The sequence below is a fragment of the Pongo pygmaeus genome, chromosome 13 (assembly GCF_028885625.2).
Source record: "Pongo pygmaeus isolate AG05252 chromosome 13, NHGRI_mPonPyg2-v2.0_pri, whole genome shotgun sequence".
Classification (NCBI taxonomy): domain Eukaryota; kingdom Metazoa; phylum Chordata; class Mammalia; order Primates; family Hominidae; genus Pongo; species Pongo pygmaeus.
The window spans coordinates 71,635,811-71,641,810 of NC_072386.2; the positions used below are offsets into that span (position 1 = coordinate 71,635,811).

The window sequence follows — 6,000 nt, forward strand, 5'->3', positions numbered from 1 at the left end:
CTCCTGACCTCAGGTGATCTGCTCACCTTGGCCTCCCAAAATGCTGGGATTACAGGCATGAACCACTGTGCCAGGCCTTTAGGAAGTTTTAGAGTTGGAAGTGTGGGGGTTTTTAGGCCCTGAAATCGGTGAAAGGGAGAAATCTTTTTCTTGGATCTCTTGGTGAGGAATACATATTCCTCACCAAGAGCCAGCCCTTCTCTCCCTCATGAAGTTTGGGGCAATGTGCCATGTTCCCCATCTCCTACCTTACCCTAATGAAAATGAAAAATGGGTAGTAGTACATCTTTTCCCTTTCTGTACCCTTTTGGTAGCAGTAGTGGGGATAGAAAGTGCATCTCTGAAAGAGGCCAGGAATAAAAATAATTTTCTGAAAACAGTGGTTTACTTTCATTTTTAAAAAGCTACTGACTCCAGAGCATCAGACAGGTGAGTGGTCATTGTATGAGGCATGAATGGGTGGATTTTGCTATTGTGGACACTTATTTGGCTGAGGTATGGTCCAGGCAGTGGGTGGGTCCTGCTGAAAAATGTGTTATATGTGGCATGTTACTCTGTCTAAAAAGAACATTTTTGAAGTTGACCATAAGGTCTCTTTGCTTATGAGGTTATCGTGAGGAAAGAGAAGACTCCCTTCCCTAGGGAATCTCTTCAAGATGCATGGCTTGATAGCACTCTTACAAGACCAAGAGATCGCCTGGCAATGACTTGTAGGAATGGTCACCAGGCAGTTACTCAGAACTTGGGAAAAAAGGAGACAGAGACCAAGAAAAATGTAATGGGAGAGTGAGCGGGCAAGGGAAAAAAAAAGAAGAGGGAAAAGTATAACCTCATCATCCCTGCTCATAACTCCATCCCGGCATCCACTGCACCCAACACTCCTTTACCTAGGCCTCACTTCCTAGAGTCTAATAGGGGATTTTTAGAGCACAGTGATTCCACTTCAGTATAAGAGTATGAGGAATGATCTTTGAGCATAAAGACAATATTTGCAGGGATGTTGTCAGACACAATATCATCCTATTTGTAGAAGGTGATCTTGGTCCCTGCCTTCCAGCCATGCTACTACATCTTACACCAAGGTTATGATGATTTACAAGTATGTTAGATATGTATTGCTGTGTAATAGATACCTCAAAATTAGTGGCCTAAAAATATATATTTATTATCTTACAGTTTGTGGATCAGGAATCCAGGCAAGGCCTAGCTGGTTTCTCTGCTTCAAGGTCTCTCACAAGGCTGCAATCAAGGTGTCAGCTGGGGCTGGGGTCTCATCTGAAGGCTTTACTGGGGAAGGATACACTGTCATGCTTACTTGTGTAGCTGTTGGCAGGATTCAGTTCCTCAAGGTCTATTGGACTCAGGTCCTCAATTCCTTGCCGACTGTTGGCTGGAGCTAGCTGGAGGCCACCTTCAGGTCCTTATCATGTGGGTCTCTCCAATGTGGCAGCTTGCTTCATCAAAGCCAGGAAAGGAGAGAGTCTGCTAACAAAACAGAAGTTACATCTTTTGTAAACTAAAATTGAAAATGATATCCCATCGTCTGTATCTTTTTTCTACTGGTTAGAAGCAAATCAGAAAGTCCAGCCCACATTTAAGGGGAGGGATAATTACACATGTGTCAATACCATGAGGGAGAGTCACTGGAGACTTCTTAGAAGACTTCCTAACACAAGGGTCTCTTCTTGGCCATCCCATTGAGTTCACTGAAGCCAAAGTGGCCAAAGGTGCCAAATAGGTCGTCATCCTGATCCATATTCAGATTATCAAGGTGGAAGTTGTTTAACAGCTGTGTGGAGTGGTGGATGGTTAAAAACACACACACACACACACACACACACACACACACACACACACACACAACCCACAAATATCAAAGAAGTTGTAGCATCCAAAGAAAAAGAGAAAGTTGGTATGAAGGTAGAAGTGGTGCCGTAAAGTGAAAGGATCCCTTAGAACCACCTGAAATACCACTGCCAGTATTCAAACTTAGAGAAGAAATTAGGGGCAAAAAGTCTGGAAGTAAGACTGTCCCTAGGCAGGAGGGTTCATACAGGGACTCAATTAATTTCCTCAGCTTTCATTTCTATCCATGTCTTTGCTCTGTGTTATGAGTTGGCTTCATTAAGACTTTGTGTCTGGCCAGTTCATAGCTATATTCTTCAGGCTTCAAGTGCAGATAAAAATAGGTTGCCTCTCTCACCAGTTCCTTCAAAAGTTCCATTAGTACCCTACTGGCTCCAGTTGGGTTGCATGCCCATTGCTAACCAATCACTATCGCCAAAAACGTGGAATGATCTTTTTGGCCAAGTCTGAGTTACATACCATCCTCAAAATAGGAGTGTTGGGAAAGGCAACTCCACCTGCACATAGACTGAAACTGAAATTGGGGTTAGTTTCCCATAAGGCAATAGAGGAAATATTTCCAGAAGGTGAGTAAATTCTGAGTGACAAAAGTAAAATGGATTTACTAAAGCCCTCTCTCTTACTGCTCCATTTCTTCCATCTTATTCAGAGTGATGTTATTGACCAAAGGTTAGAGGTTCAGGAAGAATGGTAATTCTGTGGATGTCTTGGGAGGGGAAAAAGTTGGGATTGGGGTTCAGGGTAAGGAACCCACAATGTGAAGGAAATCAGTTGAAGGCCTCAACATCCAGGTGAATAGATGTCATCTTAAAGCCCTTTACCTTCATTCCAGTTCAGTTACTGCCATACCCTAGAACTACCAGGAACATCTCTGCTTTTTGAAAAAATAGGTGAAATTTTTCAAAAAAAATAGGTGAAAACCTTTTTTGAAAAAAGGGTGAAAGTCTGACATTCCACCCTTTGTCCTTCTCACTTATGCCCTCAGTATGCCAATTCTTCAACCAATTCAGAAATTGCAAGCTACTTTAAACTTTCTCCTTGTCAGTCCAATACCCTTTTAATTTCCTTCCTCTCCAAGAAAAACTTCACGATCCACACTTAACCACAAACCTGGTTAAGATCTGGACTTTATGGTCTACTCCAAACAACCTATCCCAGTGTCTTTTCATCTTTCCTGCGTGGGAAAATCCAACTTGCTACCTTTACTAGACCTGTCTTCTAAAAACAAGCTGATTCTTTTTGGATAAAATCACACAATTAAGTGTTTGGTGCCACCATTAATTCATTATCTACAACTAATGGCCAGTTTCTAACACTGCCTGAAAATAATCCATTCATTCCTCCAATGAGTACTTTATGCTAGGCAGTCTTCTAAGCACTTGGGACACACCAGTGAGGAAGAAAAGTTCTCTATCTTGTGGAGTTTATCTTATTATTTTCTTAGTAAATTTCTTTGCTTATCTACTCAAAATTACAATTTCACTTTCCTAATTTTCTCCACCCCACTCACCCATTGAACATATGTGCTGGACCACATATATTACAAAGGAATGAGAAGACAACAGATGGGAACCTTTCATCATAAAACTTAAAAATATCCCAAACACCTTGAACTCCCATCAAATACCTTTGCTCTTTCCTTCCATTATACTGAAAGAGGTTTCCCTCAGATACCTGCCTTGATCCTCCCAAGCTGTGATCCAACCTTGGTTTTCAATTCACAACACTCTCCACAGTGTTTTGGAATATTTGGCTTAATAGTCTGTCTTCCAGACTGAGATCATGTCTCCCTCATCACGGCTCTGTGCCCAGCACTTGGTAATTAGATAGCTCAGAAACTTCTGGAGGAATGAAAGAGCAATAGGAAAGATTTCAGACAGGAGGCATACTACAGCATCTGTATAGCAAATTTGTATAGCGTCCTTTGGGGCCCAACCTTGCCTGGGGGTGGAGCCACGGCCAGGGGTAAGGCTTCATCCAGAGACCCGGCCTGAGAGGAAGCGCTGCTGGGCTTCCTAAAGGCGGCAGCGTTGGCCACAAATCTCACCTCAGGCTTCTGGATTCTGTCTCCATCGCTTCCGGAAGACAAGAGCTGAGATTTGCTTCAAAGACATGGTCCTGGAAAAGGTCTGTGGTCACCGAGTGCCCTTCTTCCCTTCCCTGCCTGAAGGAGGATCTCTTCCTTCGTCCGCCAGTTTCTTTTTTTTGAGATGGAGTCTCGCTCTGCCGTCCAGGCTGGAGTGCAGCGGCGCCATCTCGGCTTTCTGCAAGCTGCGCCTCCCGGGTTCACGCCATTCTCCTGCCTCAGCCTCCTGAGTAGCTGGGACTACAAGCGCCCGCCACCAAGCCTGGCTATTTTTTTTTTTTTTTGTATTTTTAGAAGAGACGGGGTTTCACAGTGTTAGCCAGGATGTTCTCGATCTCCTGACCTTGTGATCCGCCTGCCTCGGCCTCCCAAAGTGCTGGGACCACAGGCGTGAGCCACCGTCCCCGGCCTCATCCGCCATTTTCATCCCAACTGGCAGCGCGCCTCGCGGCCTGGGAGCCCCCAAACGAACTCAACGGCCGCGCCAGGGTGTGAGGCCTCAGAAACCGCTCAGAGCCCTGGGCGCCGGGCTGCAGCTGCCAAGGATACTCGATGGAACTCGAGGGAGATGATGGTATAATAATTAGAGTAACAATGTTGACCGCTATTAAGGCTTCCCTTTGCATTGGCTGCCTGGCTTTGAATCTCATATTTACGTATTTTTTGAGGAGATACTGATATCTGCTAGTAGAGTTGGCCCTGAGTACTGCAATGAACAAGTAAAGAACTTTGTTCAGTTAAGGGCCGAAGTTAAGGGCTAAGGGCCCTGATGCAGTTACAACATGGGATTTTTCAGACACCAGAGAGGCCAGTGCCTTGGAAATAAATGCCTGCGCTGGACAGAAGGACAGTGTAAGATGTCAAAATGCTGGTCCACACACAAAATTAAGAGATCATCATCCCTCTCTGTAGGATCAGTAACTGGAAGAAGGATGCTGTCTCTACACGCTGTTTTTCAGAGGCGTCAACAAGTGCTTTTTCCCCTTCTCTGAGGGAGCCAGAAGTGTGTCTGGTAGGAACCGTGGTTGGGAACCCCAGGTAAAGGTCTACCAAGGCACAGTGCCAGTGGACAGAGATTAGGTGTACTCCTGAGAGTGGAAGCACAGCCATTTGTCACGCCTTTCAAGATCCAGGACAGCAAGACAGGAGGCTCTCCAGCAGAGAGGACTGCAGGCTTTTGCAGGACAGAAAATCTCAGGTAACTGTCTTTAATTACACAAATATTGATATATTCATGCATTTATTGAGAGCCTACTACGTGTCGTGTTCCTTGTAAGACAGGAATATCACTATGTTTGCCCTCATAAGAGGTGAGAGGGCATCCTTTTTGTGACTGTTTCCCTTTTTAGAAAGTAGTACAGGCCGGGCGCGGTGGCTCATGCCTTTGTAATCCCAGCACTCTGGGAGGCCGAGACGGGCAGATCACGAGGTCAGTAGATCGAGACCATCCTGGCTAACATGGTGAAACCCCGTCTCTACTAAAAATGCAAAAAAAATTAGCCGGGCGTGGTGGCCGGCGCCTGTAGTCCCAGCTACTCGGGAGGTTGAGGCAGGAGAATGGTGTGAACCCGGGAGGCGGAGCTTGCAGTGAGCCAAAATCAAGCCACTGCACTCCAGCCTGGGTGACAGAGCAAGACTCCGTCTCAAGAAAAAAAAAAAAAAAAAAAAAGAAAGTAGTATACGGACAGTCCCTGACTTGGTGGTTCTACTTATGGTATTTTCAACTTATGATGGGTTTAATCAGATGCGACCCCCTTGTAAGTCAAGGAGCATCAGTATAGCAAATTTGAAAGATACAGAAAAGTAGAAGGCAGAACCCCGTAGATTTCCGTCCTTAAAACAATTATTCTTAGCATTTTGATGTTTATTTCCAGATTTTGCTATGAAAAATTTTTTTACATTGCTTAAATAAGTACTTAAAAACACATCATGTACATTTTATGTGATTATAAACGTTCATAATCTTTTTATAATATATTAAATGGTAGAATATTAATTTTACTTTTTGTTGATGTTTGAGTAGTTTCTAGTTTTTTAAAATATAATTT

The 6,000-nt window shown here is 44.1% G+C and overlaps 1 long non-coding RNA gene across 1 annotated transcript in view; it reads right to left on the reverse strand.

Moving 5' to 3' along the window:
• Positions 1–4,426, reverse strand: part of LOC129043570 (uncharacterized) — a 33,154-nt gene extending 28,728 nt beyond the window's left edge. The window contains exons 1-2 of the long non-coding RNA XR_008504474.2: positions 3,914–4,426; positions 1,316–1,482 (exon numbers count right to left, since the gene is read on the reverse strand). This is a non-coding gene — a long non-coding RNA (uncharacterized LOC129043570). The remainder of the gene's footprint in view (positions 1–1,315; positions 1,483–3,913) is intronic.
• Positions 4,427–6,000: the final 1,574 nt, after the last annotated feature.